Raw genomic sequence first — 17,523 nt, 5'->3', positions numbered from 1 at the left:
AGAAAGAAAGAAAGAAAGAAAGAAAGAAAGAAAGAAAGAAAGAAAGAGAAAGGAAGGAAGGAAGGAATGCTCCTTAAGTGTCTACCTTTTTATACATATAGCAGGAATATTGTGACATCCTCTTCCTTCTTGCCTAAGCAGTTCTGATTATAAATTTACCTAGAATCATCATACACTGATGCCTTTTCAAGATGGGGCAGTCATCACTATGCAATAGGAAAAGCATCAGATTTGAAGTCAGAGAACTTCAGTTCAAATCCTAACTTCAACTTGCTATTTTGGGCAAGTCACTTTATCTCATTCTGTTACATATAAAAGTTTTACAGAAGTAGTTTCTGGGTAATTGATTATTTTTTAAAATTTGTTAGATAATAAAAGGGGTCAGTGGTACTCCCAAATGTCAAAGACCTCTTATGGCACCCACTCAACCCTTATCTGACCTTGGAAGAGTGGGTTTTCCTAAAAGGTGTTAATCAACTTTGATTGGTTAACAAGTAATGAGAGAATGAATATTATAAAGAGAAGTGGAGTTATTCTAATGAGAGACTGGGGGATATGACTTTGATTATATAATTTATTTCCAAATCACCTCCAGCCTTGGGCAATTGAGACTAGACCTTCTTAAACTTTTTCCATTCTTCTCAGTGTTTCTTAAACTGTGGGTTGCCACCCCATAAAGGTCAAGTCTAGACTAGTCTAGTCTAGACAAAGGATCTGCACCCCCACCCAATATTTCATAGAATGCTATGGGCCAGATTTCACCTTAGATTAAATTCTTTATAAGATTTTCTAGTTGAGTGGGGCAACAACTTCCCCTAAATAAGATGGTCTTGGTGGCATAAATTTTTGAGCAAAGACAAAGATTTCCTTAAAAAGGAAATAACCTTGAATCTTCCCAGTAATTGGTTATTTAATAATTTCTCTCAATTGGCTCTCAGTGTGTTCACCTATAAGAAGAGGAGATAATTGGCCTAAAAGGTCTCTAAGACCTCTCCCAGCTCTAATTCTATGTTCCTAACACACATGAAGGCTATGGGATTTGATCAGAGTAAAATGATGGTATTCTACTCTCAGTGTGAGAATTCCATCCATCAGGGGCGGCCAGGTGGCTCAGTGAGTAAGAGTACCAGCTCCAGAGTAGGGATGACCTGGATCAAATCCGGGCTCAGATACTCAGCACCACACCCAGAAATAACTGGCCATGTAATCTTGAGCAAGTTACTTAACCCCGATTGCTTAAAAAAAAAAGAGAGAGAGAATTCCATCCACCAACCAGATCATGACCAGCTATGACTTAGTAGAAAACTCCTAGGGAGGTGCCTGGGGGCATAGAGAGGTTAAATGGCTTGCTTGATGTGACATAACTGGTGGCAGAAGCAGAATTACTCACTTTTAATGAGTAATCAACTTTATTGGTAGAATAAATATGTCACAGATTGAATAAAATGGGTAGGCTTCCCTTTCACAAATTACAGTTACACCCAACAGCTTCTCCTATAGCCAGAAGAACTCAGCCTCACCCTCATCTCTCTGGATGCCACTTTCTAAAATTCTCTGAACTATAGCTAGCAACATACTTTCTCTACCTGAGGAAAATGTTGAGGTCAATCTGTTGATATTCCTCATTGGAGTCTTCCTTCCTAGGCACTCTAAGTAGTACTTGGAATAATGTGCTTGATTTCTAACGTATACTCTTCTTACCTAAAGTTCAGCCCCTCCTTATCTTAAACAGTCCAGTTACTCTTCTTAGCCAAGTACAGCTGTGTCTCCTTGAGGCTCACCACTCTACACCCATTTTTAAATTTTTAATTGCTTCTTCCATAGAGGAGATGATTGATGGCAATTATGGGAATGCTGCTACTGATTCTCTATTAAAATACATTATTTTATTAGATAAAACAACTCAACTTAAGCACCATCTTCTATGTCCAGCAAGATTTTCCTGAACCTCATCCCATCCCCAGTTGCTAGTAGTTTTGCCCTTAAAATTAGCTTGAATTTATTTTTCATTTACCGACACATGCGTGTGTTGTCTCTCTTGGTAGCTAAACATCTTGAGGGCTAGGCCTGCTTTGCTTTTGTCTTTGTATGCTCAGGGAAGGGCTCACAGTAGGTTCTAGGCTATCTCCCACTCCTTACTATTAGAATTCACCAGTTTGGTCCCCCTTAGGACAGCCACACTGAGGTCAAGGCTTTCTGTGGGTTAGAACTCCTAGAATTAGAACTCACAAGTACCCCTAAAGTATTTGCCCTCTAATCATCCAGAGGACACAATCAACTCAAAATCAAAGCATTTACTACAAAGGCATAATTGGAACAGTAACAAAGAGAATATCTCACCCATAAACCTGGGGCATACTTTTTCACAAAAATACACAGCATAGGGGGGAAAAATGGAAATGTAGAAATCACAAGTGGAGAAGCAAAACTTTAGTGATGCTTCATGTCCCATCCGACTGCCCACCCAGGCCATTTTCTTGCTAGTTGCTCTGCTGTTGAATACCCTTTTCTGAAGTCATACCTTGGGTGACTTGAGCCACTGAATTTTGGAATCATTGCCCTGGGGCTATGCTGTCTTAATTGGAGAGTGAACAAGTACAATGCACAGTCTTCTGTGGGCTAGACCTCACTGATATCAGGCCTTCCATCACGACCTCAGCTCATCATTCATTCCATCTTCCTGCCACTAGCATGCTTTTGTCTTTCCCACCCTAACCTTCTCATTTTCAACATCTTGCTCTGGGAAAAGTGAAGTTAGCAGACCATTGCTTTTGGAAAGCCTTATCTGTTAACTCCCTTATGGTTCCGATCACCATCTTTGTGACTTCTCAAACTAAAACTCCTTTCTCTGGTCAGCACTCCCATATGTGTTGTTTTCCCTTGTTAGAATGGAAGTTTCTTGAGGGTAAATACTCTCTTACTTTTGTAGTTGGATCCCCCGTACTTGATATATAATAAGTGATTAATAAATGTTAATCATTCATTCATATTCATGAAAGCTCAAAATCCTATATTACATTGTGACACCACCAAAGGAAATGAGAACTCTCAGATGGTTGGAGGGATGGAAAAGTTCTAGGAAGAAATACTTGGGAATGGGATGGCATTGTGGTATAGTGACTAGGTACTGGATTTGAAATCAGTCTAAGTTTGAATTCTGTCTTTAACACTCACTACCTATGAATTAACCTCTTTCAGCCTCAGTTTCTTCATTTGTAAATTGAAAGTACTAAATTGGTTTACTTCTGAAGTCCTTTTCAATACTCAAACTGTCATCTCTGTTCCTATGGAACCATATCCAAAGTTAGTTTCACATAGTAAGAACATTCTCTTCCAATAACAATAAATGAATATTTTGTATTATCAGAATATGAAGTGGAGATCTTGGGAAAAGTATTTTTATTTTGTGAGGAGTCATTTTTCATCTTCCTGGGTTCAAATATGGCCTAAGATACCTACCACCTGTGTGACTTTGGGCAAGTCACTTAACCCTGTTTGTCTCAGTTTCCTCATCTACAAAATGAGAATGGACTTTCTTCATCTGTAAAATGGAGGAAGAAATGCCAAAACACTCCAATATCTTTGCCAAGAAAAACCCAAATGGGGTCATAAAGACTCAGACATGACTACAATGACTGAACATCCGCATGATCATAGGCACATTTTATAAATATTCTGCTTCTCAGTTTCTTCATTTATAAAATGAGAAAGAAAAGAAGATAAGGAATATGTCTTCCAGATCAAAGATTTTATGAGGAAACTGAGACCCAGAGCTTTCCTCAGTTCACACAGCCCATCAGAGATTTGAACCCAGCTGCTAAGATTCTAAATCCAGTCGTCTTCCCCTAGGTTGACGTTTCCTTCTAGTCAGGAAATAACCTTTCAGAGTCCCTGAAATTGGATTTTGATTAAAGCTTAAGCCAGGGTGGAGCAAGCCAAGGTGCAACCAACCTTTGGCCTCTCCAAACGATCCAGGTTATAATGCTCTTCTACTCAAATCTGCTAATCATTTCACTTGCCCCATTGGGTCATGTCCACCCTACCTAGAAGTTTGCAGTGAAAAAAAGATGTGGAACAATAGCTTCATGAGAAAGAAATTAGGAAAGCATGAGGAAAGGAAGGAAAGAAGGAAGGAAGATGGTAAGAAGATGGGCTTTGTAAATGTAAGATTTTTGACCCAGGGACAGGGAGTGTCCTCTCCCACTAACGGGGCCTGGCTCTGGGCATAAGCAGACTGAGTTCAGTTCTCTGAGAACTTAAGCCAAAAGAGAGGATCAGGATTTTCTTGCACTCTCTGTGTCACTGTGCCCCACCTACAGAGAAGAACTATGTAGAAAATCTCTAAAAGGAAGCTTAGGAAGTGCCCATGTTTAGGGTCTCCCCAAATAGGATTAACAGGGTCCCTTCTAGTAAAGGTACTCAAAGTATAAAATCAATCAGATATAGCAAATATAGCAAAAATTCCTTATCACAAAAGAAATGTTTAAAATACAAAAAACAACTTTTGGGTGAGTGTTGACAAATACTTAAGATATGAAACAGTACTCCATAACTTTTATTATGCTAATTGTCAAACAATTATGCCAGCCTGGCTAAAGCAGCAGGTCACCCTGCAACAGAGGCAGGAGGCAACATGTGCCAGACAAATCAAAACATCACCTCTGCTTTGACCACTATCTCCCTTCAGACTCTGATGGGAACAGCCTGGGACCCTGAACCCAAGAGCCTTGAAAACAGCAACTCTTTAAACCCAGTGCTCTCAACCATCTCTCTATGAAGCAAACCCTGTGGGGATGCAGCTTGGCACTGTTCCTCAAGGTTCTAGAGTCACAGCGGTCAAGAACCCAGAAAAGAAAATTCTTGCTGCCAAAGTCTTTGCCTATCAAATGGTTCAATATTAGAAACTGTGATTCTATCCATGAAAATGACATTAAAGAAGAAGTGTTAGCTTCTGCTTTGCCAGTACGCCCTAAGGACTTTGGGGATTTTTTCAGCTGACTTGCAGTTGAAACTGTCTGTATGTATTGCTGCCCATTAGAATGTGAACTTGAGAGCAGGGACTGCCCTACTTATGTATTTGTACCCCAGGTGCTTGCACAGGAATTCTTTACATATAACAAGTACTTAAAAACTTCACTCATTCATTCTACTTTTCTGGAAGGTTTACATTTTAAATATTGAAACATGAAATACTTTGTGGAAATTCTGAACAGATACGAGAGAGAGAGAGACAGAGGAGAGAGAGAGAGAGAGAGAGAGAGAGAGAGAGACAGAGACAGGGAGACAGAAAGAGATCATTTTTTGCTATGTGATAGGCACTGTGGTAAGTGTTAGAGATAAAAATACAAGCAAACAAGACAGTTTCTGCCCTCAAGGTGCTTGCATTCTAATAGGAGAAGACAACACATAAAGGGAAATTATAAGGGACTTGGGGAGGATGCCTGCATGGAGTCAAAGCTGTTAGCAAGGAAGTGAAGAAGTCTGGAGAGGTAGCTAAGAGTGAAATGAGCATGGCTTGGGCACCTCACGAAATGGCAGTCTGGGTCAGCAATTCAATAATCAGCAAAGAGGGCCTCAGGGTGGAGGCGGATCAATGGGAGTCAAGGCTGCTTATAAAGAGGTGAGTGAAGTCCAAAAAGGGAGTTGAGTCAAGAGTGAACAGACATGACACTTTCTCTTTTTTTTTTTTTTAAGCAATCGGGGTTAAGTAACTTGCTCAAGGTTACACGGCCAGTTATTTCTGGGTGTGGTGCTGAGTATCTGAGCCCGGATTTGATCCAGGTCATCCCTACTCTGGAGCCAGTGCTCTTACTCGCTGAGCCACCTGGCCGCCCCTTTCATGCCCAATCTGCTGTCTGAGAAACTCATTCAAAGTCTATCTCTCCTGACAAACTATACCCAGCTCTGGGCTTCCTAGCCCTTTCATCCATAGTATCTTCCAAGTGGTGATCATTTTTTCCTCTGATAAGTTGCTACAAAATCACCTTGTGCTGATCAATTGCTTCTGATCTCTCAAATCATGAGGTTGCCATCAAGGCTAGAAATATCCATCTCAAGAACCATGCTTAGTCACCCATGCTCAAGGAGAGAATCACAAAGCAGAAGAGGCAGTCCTAGCCTTAAGATTCAGTCTTAGGCTCACCTAGACAAGCATGTCTTCTAGTCACCATGTGCAAACAATCACTATATCTGTTTGGGTGCAGTGAGTAGAAAAGAGAGACCCTGAGCCCTCTACCCTTCACTGGAAGTCTGAGAAAAAGCTTGAAGACCCCAATACCATTAAGAGGTAGGAAGAGAGGGATACTGTTGAGCTGATCCTTTTAAAGATCACTGTGTGGGCAACAGCTCCTGGCCAAGTGACTGGTGCCCTTTAGTATAACCCTGTCTCTTACCCCTTCCCTTATGGAGAACAGAAGACCAACTAGGAGCCTCTGGTCATGTATGTCCTTCAGCAAAAGGCTAGAACAGACCAAGCCAAGAGAGCAGCAGTTCAGGATGTAAACTCAGTTCCATACTGGGCTGCAATACAAACCCTTGTCACACTGGCACTGTTTAAAGGTGAAGTGCCGTCATCATCACTAATATTATTATTGGTCTTCACCTATGATTTCATTGATGTGGGGAAAATCACATTTTGGAAAATTCCTGAACCAAAACAAACCTCTGTTAGAGACTTGTCTGGGACACCAAGAGGGTAAGAGACTCTCCTGTGGTCACATAACCAGGATTTTTCAGATGTAGGATCTGAATCTGGATATTATAGACTCAAGGGTCATATTCTATGACATGTATGTACAAGGGCCATATTGTATACCATGTAAGTCTATCATAAGTATGCCATACAACCTCTCAGGAGAAGTGGCAAAGAGAAATTAGTGTCCATTAGAACATTTAACTCTTGCCTGCCCCACCAATGTCTCATTTTTGAGATCTTATTTTAATTAAATGTTATAAGCTTCATGTACTAGGTAAAGACATATTTTATTTTTACAATAATGTATTCTTATGGTGATGTCAAGATGCTAAAAATGCATCCCCAGTCTCAGATCTCTGTTTATGTTGAACATGGCAGGGAGTCTCCAGGGAAATATAGATGAATGGTTTGTCCTCTGAAGTAAAATATATATATATATATATATATATATATATATATGCAGGAATTTTTAGCTTGTTCAAATGGAAGATGAAGTTAAAAAAAGAGATTCCTGGAAATGATGAACATGTTACAGGAAACTCCAGGGAGGAAAAAAGTCCTATTATTTTAAAGGGTGGTACTGATGGATAGTGTGGGAAAACGAGAAATTTCACATTAAGAAAACACAATGTTTCCTTCTTCAGGAATTTTAATTCTGATATCAAAATCATAACAATTATATAATAGAAATAGTAATAGACTGGGAGACTAGCGACCTGGTAAGTCTCCTCAAGGTTAAAAAAAAACATTCTATGATTAAGTCCAATTTAGACATATTCTTCATCATATATTACCTTGGGCAATCCACTTAACCTTCTAAGCCTCAGTTTCCTCATCTGTAAAAAGGGATTTCTGGGCTCCTTTCCAACTCTGGAGGTCTGTGATTACTTCTATGGCTTCATTAATGCTAACCCTAAATTACCAACCACATCTTCATCTGGACGTCCCATAGACTGTCAAAAAAAGGATAGGATTTCTGCTTTGGATGATCGTGATTGTGAAAAAAAAATGATGGAAATTAAGTATAGCAGTTAAACTTTTATTTTCCTTTTAGTTGTTGCTGTTGCCAAATAAAATTTGGAAAAGATACTAGAAAGTTGAAGGCCAAAAAACATTAGGAGAGTTAAAAAAAAAGTACCTAGCTACTCCTGATGAGTTCAAATGACTGGGTTTAGATAAACTACATCCTAGGGTATTAAGAGAATTTATGATTACAGAAGTGATTACTGATTGCTAGTGATCTTTGCCAAATAGTGGAGAATTGGATGTGGATACTTCAGTACTAGAGAAGGGCAAATAATTGTCTCCATTTTTTTTTTAAAGAATGGATTCTGAAGAACAAAGGCTAGTGAGCTGGACTTTGATTCCTATAAAAATTCTAGAATATCTCATTAAAAGGGTCATTATTAAAGATCTCTAAAAGGAAGCAGTGATCACAGTATCAGCATGGCTTCATTAAGATTATAACACACCATTTAATTTCTTAGAATTAACAGACTGACAAATCATGGCAATGCTGAAAGTATAGTTTCCTTAGATTTTGGCAAAGTATTTGACAAGGTCTATAGTGTTGTTCTTGTGAAAAATTCCACCAACAATGGATTAGTGTCCCAATTTGTCCACATCCTTTCCAACATTTGTCACACCTCCCTTCTATCATTTTAGCTAATCTGATAGGTATAAAACGATATCTCAAGTTTGTTTTAATTTGCATTTCTCTAATCAACACTGATTTAGAGCATGTTTTATATGACTATAAATTGTTGTTATTTCTTCATTGAAAAACTGTCTTTTCATATCCTTTCACCACTTATCAATTGGGGAATAACTCATGTTCTTAGAGATGTGACAAACTTCTTCATATTATTTAGATAGGAGACCTTTGTCTGATAAATTGTCTGTAAAAAAATTTCCCCCAATTTTCTGCTTTCCTTCTGATCTGTGTTACATTTGTTTTATTTGTACAAAACCTTTTTAATTTAATGTAATAAAAATTATCCATTTTACACCTAACTTTGCTATCTCTTTTATTTATAAATTGTTTGTAATATATCCTGCATTCTTTCAATTTTGTTATGAAATCTCTCTTTATATTAGGTCATGTATCCATTTTGATGTTATCTTGGTAAATGTTGTAAGATATTGGTCTATGTCCATTTTCCACCACACTGCTTTACAATTTTCCCAACAATCTTTAACAAAAAATTAATTTTTATCCCAAAATCTCAAATTTTTACACTTGTCAAATATGTTATTACATTTATTTGCTGCTGTAAATTATATGTCTATTCCACTTATCTACCTTTCTATTTCCTAGCCAGTATCTGATAGTTTTGATAATTACTACCTTATAATATAGTTTAAGATTGGGTACTGCTAAACCTATTTCCTTTAATTTTTTTTCATTATTTCCTTTGATATTCTTGACTTTTTGTTTTTCCAAATGAATTTTATTATTTTTCCAATTCTGTAAAAAAAAATGTAATTTAATTAGGATGGCATTGAATATATAAATTAGTTTGGGTAAAATTATAATTTTTATCATATTGGTCCTGCCTACCCATGAACAATTAATGGTCTATTTCCAGAGAAAATTGGAGGAAAAGAAAAAGAACCTATATGTTCTAAAATGTTTATAGCAGCTTTCCTAGTGGTGCCAAAGAACTAGAAATTGCTAAGATGTCAATCAATTGGGGAATGGCTGAACAAATTGTCATATATGATTATGATGGAACACTACTGTGCTATAAGAAAAGATAAGCTCAATTATTTTAGAAAACTATGGAAAGATTTGCATGAAGTAATAAAGAGTGAAATGATCAGAACAAAGAGAACATTATATATGGTAACAGCAATTATATTTTGAGAAAAACTTTGAGAGAATATGTCATTTTGACTATTATAAATACCCAAATTAATTATAAAGGACATATGAAGAAAGATGAAAAATGCTATTTGCATGCAGAGAAAGAACTGACAAATAGAAGTAGGTATAGAACAATTTTACATGTACATGTATATGTGCATATATGTACATATATCATATATTATACATGCATACACACACCTATTTGTGTCTCATTGTAGCCATCCCTAGAGCAGGGAGGGAAGAAAAAAAATTTTAGATGAAAATTTTGTTGTATGTTTGAAAGGAATAGCAAGTTGTGCATAGGAGATTTGCAGTTTCATGTGCAATCATCTTTTTTATTGTACTGTGTTATGAAAATGCTTGTTTTATTCCATAAATTTAAAATAAAGTATATATGTACATATACATACATATACACACACACAATAGCCATCACAGGACAAATGGCAAAAAAAAATCATCATCATCAAAAGCATTTAACTCTGTATAACTTAAGTAGATTACCAGAGAACAGATAATGAAATATACTTCCCTCTTCTTGACAGATAGCTAGGGAACTAGTAGGGCAGAGTGTTGTATACATTGTCAGACACAATTACTGTATTCCCTCCTCCCCCCCCCTTCTTATTTTTGCTTAATTGTTCTTCTTTGTCATAAAGGTAGGGTCAGTTTGGAAGAGAGCAGTAGATAATCCTAGAAATGATAGAAATAATCCTAGAAATGGAAAAACAGAAGACATAACTAAAACACATTTACAAAACAAAACAATGCCCCTTTCCCTTCAATGCCATAGTTATTTAAAAAAAAATACCAGATACTTTCATTCTCTTCTATTTTATTTTTCATATGTGACCTCTTGATCAGGTTTCATATCAACTTGAAGTTCATTGTATACTATGGTATAAAATGCTGATCTAAGTCTAATATCTGCCTAAGCTATTTCCCACTTACATGAGCAATTACTGGCAAAGAAGTTTATGTTCTTGGACTTATGAAATTCTCATCTACTTTTTTCAACTGTTTCTGGTTCTTGCTCATTTAGTTTGTTATGCTAAACTAAATTTTAACTAATATCAAAGAATTTTTGATGCTTTCCACTTTATAATATAGCTTCATATTTGATATATTTCATTCTTGCTTCTCTCTCTGACACCTCTCCCCATGTCTACTTTGAAACTCAACATTTTGTTCTCCCAAATGAATTGTTAATATTTTGTCTAGTTTCATAAAATATCCCCCAGTGGTTTGATTAATATAGCACTCAATCTATAAATTAATTTAATTTGTACCACAATTTCTTATTATATTGGCATGACCCAACTATGAATACTGAATATCTCTATAGTTAGTTAATTATTCCTTTATTTCACCAGAGTATTTTTGAAATAATTGTATAATGCTGAGCCTTTAAATTCTTCCAGAAAAAACAAACATTGTTTATATGTCCTGACTTACAAGCTAAAAGATCAACTATTACTCTGGTTTCAAATTCAAACTTTACTTGTTGTCATAGTATAGCACTCATCTATTTACACTATCTAAATCTTTATTTTGCTTAACAAAAGGGTGTTAATTTAATTTTGTCCAAATAATTTCTCTTAAAAATGGGAGTGGAGCTGGTGGATGTTGATAGGGTTGGAAAGACCTTGATTCAACTCCTCCCTTCTACACTTACTAGCTATGTGAGATAGTGAAGTCACTTCATCATTCTTTTTTTTTAATCAATTTTTTTTATTTTTTGCTTTTTGGAGGGCAATTGGGGTTAAGTGCCTTGCCCAAGGTCACATGGCTAGTAAGTGTTAAGTGTCTGAGGCCAGATTTGAACTCAGGCATTCCTGACTCCAGGGCCGGTGCTCTATTCACTGCACCACCTAGCTGCCTTCACTGCATCATTTTTAGCTTTGGTTTTCTCATCTCAAATATGTGGATAATTATGCCAATTTTATTTGCCTCAGTGGATTGTTTTGAAGCTCAAATACAAGCCTGCATATAAAGTGTTCTGAAAATTAAGTGTTATGTAAATATCAGCTGTTAATATTGTGTAACATAATTTGAGTGACTACAGTTTCATGAGGTTTCAGCACTTAGCACTGTCTGGTATATAATAGGTGCTTAATAAATGGTTTTTTGTTGTTTTTTTTAAGGTAGGTATGGGAAGAATGGGCTTGAAGTCCTTGGTTTTTAGAAAATAAGAAACAACAAAAATCAAGGAAGCAAATCATCATAACAAACAGACTAAGTAATATTTCTGAGTTTTGTTAGATCTTGGTACCAATGAGTTCTTAGAAAATATGTTGAAAAGTTTCCTGGAAATAAACCAGTGGACAGTGCACATTCAATTAGTTATTTGTTATCGTTTTAGGCAAGAGAAACCTGTTTTTCAGCCAACTAGGTGGTGCAGTGAGTGGAATGTTAAACTTAGAGACAAGAAGTCCTGAGTTCAAATCTATCCTCAGAAACTAGTTATGTAAGCTAGGGCAAGTGACTTAGCCTCACTCTGCCTCAGTTTCCTCACTACAAAATGGGAGTCATAATAGCACCTAACTCTCAAGACTGTTTAAATGATCAAATGAGATAAAATCTATACATGCAAACCTTTAAGTACTATATAAATACTAGTGATGAAGGTGATGATGATGATGATAAGACCTATTTCCTATTGCACTACCTGATTCACTAGTAATTCTTAGAGGCCTTGAAGCAGAGTTCATTAAAAAACTAAATTATCTCAAGATTGCATTTCTTTTTCTCTGAATCACTCCCTTTTTCTAAAAAGAGAGAGGAGAAAGAAACAATAGTTAAAATTAATTACCTTTTTATAATGTTCTATGAGGCATTAATTAGTATTTTTTATTAATTAATTAGTATTTTTGGTTTGAAAAGGGTGATAATATATTTGTAACATAATCCTGGCCTCAATAATGAATTCTAATGTTATTGTAAGACTGACACAGACCTCTCAACTTCATAATATGGATTTGCAGTTTCAGAAGCAAAGAGGTTTTTTTCACCTGAAATTTACGCTGCAATTTCAGTAGCCCACTAATCAGCATCAGTAACTGGCACATTAATTGGGGTAGAAAGTGTGCGGGGGAGGGGGGAGCTGCTTAAAAATTTGTTATGCTTTACCAGACCATTTTAAGATAAAATTAGATATCACTTTAATTTATGTAATATAAATAACCCCCAAGAAAACCATGATCCATAAACCTTAGACTCTACCCTGTAGATCCCTCATCTGTTCTGTGAGCTTTCTTATAAAGAAGTAGGTGTCTATGTTGATGTCCCACTCTATCCATACCATGCTTTGCCCCTTCTCCTCCTTTCCAAGGTGTTGTCTTCCTCCATTAAAATATTCTGAAAAATGCATTTATTTACTTTTAGTTTACAACATTCAGTTCCACAAGTTTTTGAGTTTCAAATTTTCTCCTCCTCCCTCTCTTCCCCCCTTCCCTCCTATGGTGGCATGCAATCTAATATAGGTTCTACAAATACCTCCACAATAAACATTAATCAAGTTGTAAAGAAGGATTATAAACAAAGGAAAGAATAACGAGAAAGAGGGAACAAAACGAAACAAGAGAGAGCGAGCGGTTTGCTTCGATCTGCATTCCGACTCTAGTTCTTTCTCCGGATGTGGATAGCGCTTTCCATCATGAGTCCTTTGGAGTTGTCTCACTGTGTCGCATTGCAGTCAGTCATCACAGACACAACATGTCTGTAATTATGCACCAAGTTCTCCTGGTTCTGCTCTCCTCACTCAGAATCTACAGATCTCTCCAGGTTATTCTGAAGTCCGTCTGCTCCTCATTTCTTATAGCACAACAGTATCCCATTACACTCGTATACCACAGCTTGTCTGGCCATTCCCCAATTGATGGGCATCCCCTTCATTTCCAATATTTTTTTTAAAGCCTTAAGTGCAGGGACTACATTGAATGATTTTATTGGTATCTATAGACATGAGCCACAATGCCTGGAACACAGTAAGTGCATAATTAATGCTCTATCTAGGAAGGGGGAAAGCATTTATTAAGCACCTACTGTGTGCCAGGTGCTGTGCTAAATGCTTTATTGTTATTATCTCGTCTGATTTTCGCAACCTGGGGAGTAAGTACAATTATTTTCCCCGCTTTGCAGATTGGGAAACTCAGGCAGATAAAGGCTAAATGACTTGCCCTGGGTCACCAATTTAGTAAGTGTCTGAGGCTGGATTTGAATTGAGGTCTTCCTGACTTCAGGATTCTATCTACTATGCTTCCTCTAGGCAGCTATCCAGTTGTCTGTCTATTTGTTTAATATATATAAAATCACACATGTATATATACATGCATTAATTTATACACATATGTATATTTATACACATATGCATATTTATGTCTGTGTGTCAAAAATTAGTAATGCTCTCATACTTGCTCACTAAGTTCTCCCTCTTCTTATTCTTAAATCTCTTCCTTTTTGAAGTCAGTTTTAAAGACACTTTCTCTTTTCACCTACTCAATTTTATTTGCCCAATTCTTTCCATTGACTTGACATTCAGCCCTGGCTCTGACTTGCTTCTGTTTAAGGAATCATCATGCTTGCTTCACTAGGTTGTTCAGAAGACAGTTTTCCTTTCCAGCCAGCTAAATTCTGCCTTTCGCTAGCAGTTTTTTTCTTCTTCTAGCTCTTCCTCTAGGGACAGTTTCCAGAATTTATTCAAATTCAACTTGGCTTCTCAATCCCAAAGGAAAAGGTCAAGAGGAAAGTCAGAGAGATCAGGCTATTAGTCTGTATACAATAGTTTGCTAAGTGAAGAAAACTGCTTCTGGGAAGGACCCTGGCTCCAGGCAGGAGGCTTGGGTTCAGCTACTGATCTGATGCTTACTACCTGTGTGACAAAGTCAGGTTACTTAACCAATCCTGTTTTCTCATCCATCAAACGCCTATGTATGTGTGTGGAAGTGTAGGGGAAGGGGAGGAGGCCGGCCTCTTAGGTTCCTCCCAGCTCTCCATCTATGATCACAGTAAACCAAGGGAGATTTTTAAAGAGATAAAGCTTAGAATAAAGTCAAATTTGAACAACACTTTCTGTAGTTTAATTACAAAGAAAAATTCTATGAAAAAGTCAATTGTTTCTCCTGAGTTTTATCCAATGTGGGGATGGTCCTCTGCATTCTATCCCCTAATTTTGAGAAGCATGAAGGTATGTTGCTACATGTAGATAATGTATTTGCTTAGAAACACATGGTAGGCATTATAAACACAAATATAAGCCAAAGTTGTTCAATGTTACAGACTTAGAGAATCTTTGTAAAATAATTGAAACCAAGTTGGCAGAGTTTTCCTTGAATTTTGGTGAGAATGATATCATGCTTAAAGAATAGAAAGGATGAAGAAAATTTTTCCAGGAATTTAAAGCCTAGGTTGTTCAAGATTTGGTGATAACTAACCCAGCATTCACAAGACAACAAGACAAAATATGAATATGCACTAAATTTCTCACATAAAAAAAACCCTTATGAGTTAGGCTTCCACTCCTACTTATTAGAACATTCACGAGTCAACAAGTTATCAGTTTTTCAAATGTTAATTGAATAAATTTAATATTGTTTTACTTCTCTCTGTGCAGGAAAGAACTGATAGATCCTGAGCATTATAAAACAGGAATAATTTCAGGGATAATTCAGTGACTTGTCTGGTTCATCCTGAGATTGAAACTCTAAAGGAGATAATTGAGTCAAATAACATTAATCAATTCAATTGGCTGAGACAAATATTTCTTTTTTAATATAATATTTAATTTAATATAATTTATTTATTTTTAGTTTTCAATATTCCCTTTCATAAGATTTTGAGTTTTAAGTTTTCTGCCACTCCCTTTCCTTCTCCTCCTCGAGACAGTGTGCAATGTGATGTAGGCTCTACTTATGCATTAATATTAAACATATTTTCATATTAGTCAAGATGTAATGAATAATTAGAGCTAATGGGAGGAACCATGAGAAAGAAGAAACAAAAGACAACAACAAAAGAAAAGGAGAGCAAGTAGTCTGCTTCCATCTGCATTCAGACTCCATCGTTCTTTTTCTGGATGTGGATGGCATTTTCCATCATGAGTCTTTTGGAGCTGCCTTAGATCCTTGCATTGCTGAGAAGAGCTAAGTCTATCAAAGTCAGTCATCACACAATGTGGCTGTAACTGTGTACAATGTTCTCCTGGTTCTGCTCACTTCACTCAGCATCAGTTCATATAAATAAGACAAATACTTCTTAAGCCCCACTATTCTCTCTCTCCCATACTCTTATTGCCTGTACACTCATTGAACATCTATAGACTGCCTTATATTATATATTTGCTTTTTAAGAGTCTTATTTCCTCAGCTAGATTGGAGGCTCCCAGAGGGCTAGGGAAAGTGTTTCACACTTCAGTGTACCCCTTTAACACAAAGCCCTCCATGCAGTTCATAGGACCAGAATCTGAAAGGGACCTAGAGACCACTGAATTCAGTTTTCTCATTTTTTAGATGCAGAATTAGGGGCCTAAACTGATGACAATGTTGTATATTGACCAAAGTCACCCAGGGAGTAAAAGGCAGTTGGGAATTGACTTTAGATCCTTGTCTTCTGACTCCAAGGCCAGACCTCTTCCCACTAGAATATAGCAGTCAAACTAATTAATTGATTCCTAGAGATGGTGCTAGGCATTAGGAAAATAGAAGAAAAGTAGAAAAAAAGAGTTCCTGTCTTCAGGGCTTGCTATGTAAATAAGATTCGAGCATCTATGAAATAAGGGTGAGGAATCCTGGGGAAAATGTAGGTAATGAAAAGGCAACAGCTATCAATAAAATTTTATTGAAAAAAAATTATATGAAAGAAGCAGTGAAAACCACATCACTTATAAATACTACATACCCAAATGCTTATTTATTACTTATATTCTTTAATGCACATATTTATAATATAAATGGAAAATTTATAAGTTCAACAGACATTTGTTAATGTTTAAGACATTGAATTGAGATCTGGGAATAAAGATTAGGTAAAATATAATTCCTGTTCCTGATGACTTTATAATAATAAGTAGCATTTATACAGTGCTTTAGGATTTGTAAAACTCTTTACAAATTATCTTTTTTTATTTCAATAATTTACAGTTATCTCATTTGATACTCATAACCTTGGAAATCGGTGCTATTATTATCCCCATTTTACAAATGAGGAAACTGAGGCTGAAAAAAGTTAAGTGACTTGTCCAGTGTCACACAGTCAAGAACCATCTGAAGCAGCGTTTGAGCTCATCTTCTTGCCTCTGTTGAGTTGTTGCTTGATCTTCATTCTCAAAGAGGACCATGTGCCACCTAGTTGCCTATATAATGTGATGAGGAAAATAAGATATGCACATTAACGCCTATGATACAAATGAAAATCCCATGAGTACAAAGGGTCAAATAAAGAGTTACGAGGAATCTGACCAAGAGAGATCTCTTCACGCTGGAGACTAGTGGGGAGCGAGATGGGGGGACAAGAAAATCTCCAAGGAGAAAATGGCACGGGAGCAGAGGCTTAAAGGAAGGGGAACATTTCAATGGATGAAGAACAAGAGTGAGGTGAGCAAAGAGCAGAGAGGGAACCCTTTGCAAACATGAGAGATCCCAGGAACAGAGCCATATAGATGAGAGAAGAAAGAAAGAAAGAAAGAAGATGGGGGTTGAAAAGTAGATAAGTTTGGTTGAAGCCTAACATAATTTAAAAAAAAAGGAGTGGTGCAAGATTAAACTGAACACTTTGGAGAACCTATGATCAGATGATCCAGTGAGATCTTTGCAAAGGGCTTAGCACAGTGCCTGGCACTGAATTAAAACACTTAGTAAATGCTAATTCCCATCCTGCCTATGCTGAAGGGTTTGCATCTTCATTTTAGGCAGTGGGAATCCAAAGACTTTTCAGTTGGAGAGTGCCATGATAAAGGGGTGCATTG

General features: G+C 36.8%; 2 long non-coding RNA genes across 3 annotated transcripts in view; one reads left to right on the top strand and one right to left on the bottom strand.

Annotated features, from left to right (window-relative positions):
* LOC138143413 (uncharacterized) overlaps positions 1-17,523 on the top strand; it is a 268,806-nt gene that overhangs the window by 217,974 nt on the left and 33,309 nt on the right. The gene's annotated exons all lie outside the window — the stretch shown is intronic.
* LOC138143409 (uncharacterized) overlaps positions 16,397-17,523 on the bottom strand; it is a 304,779-nt gene continuing 303,652 nt past the window's right edge. For both annotated transcript variants that reach the window (XR_011163691.1, XR_011163692.1), the window contains one exon: positions 16,397-16,911. This is a non-coding gene — a long non-coding RNA (uncharacterized lncRNA). The remainder of the gene's footprint in view (positions 16,912-17,523) is intronic.

This window comes from Petaurus breviceps, unplaced genomic scaffold (assembly GCF_028583685.1).
Source record: "Petaurus breviceps papuanus isolate PSGF00001 unplaced genomic scaffold, PetGlider_PUasm1.0 90639, whole genome shotgun sequence".
Lineage (NCBI taxonomy): Eukaryota > Metazoa > Chordata > Mammalia > Diprotodontia > Petauridae > Petaurus > Petaurus breviceps.
Note: the sequence above shows the minus strand (reverse complement) of the source record. Positions and strands in the feature narration are given on the sequence as shown.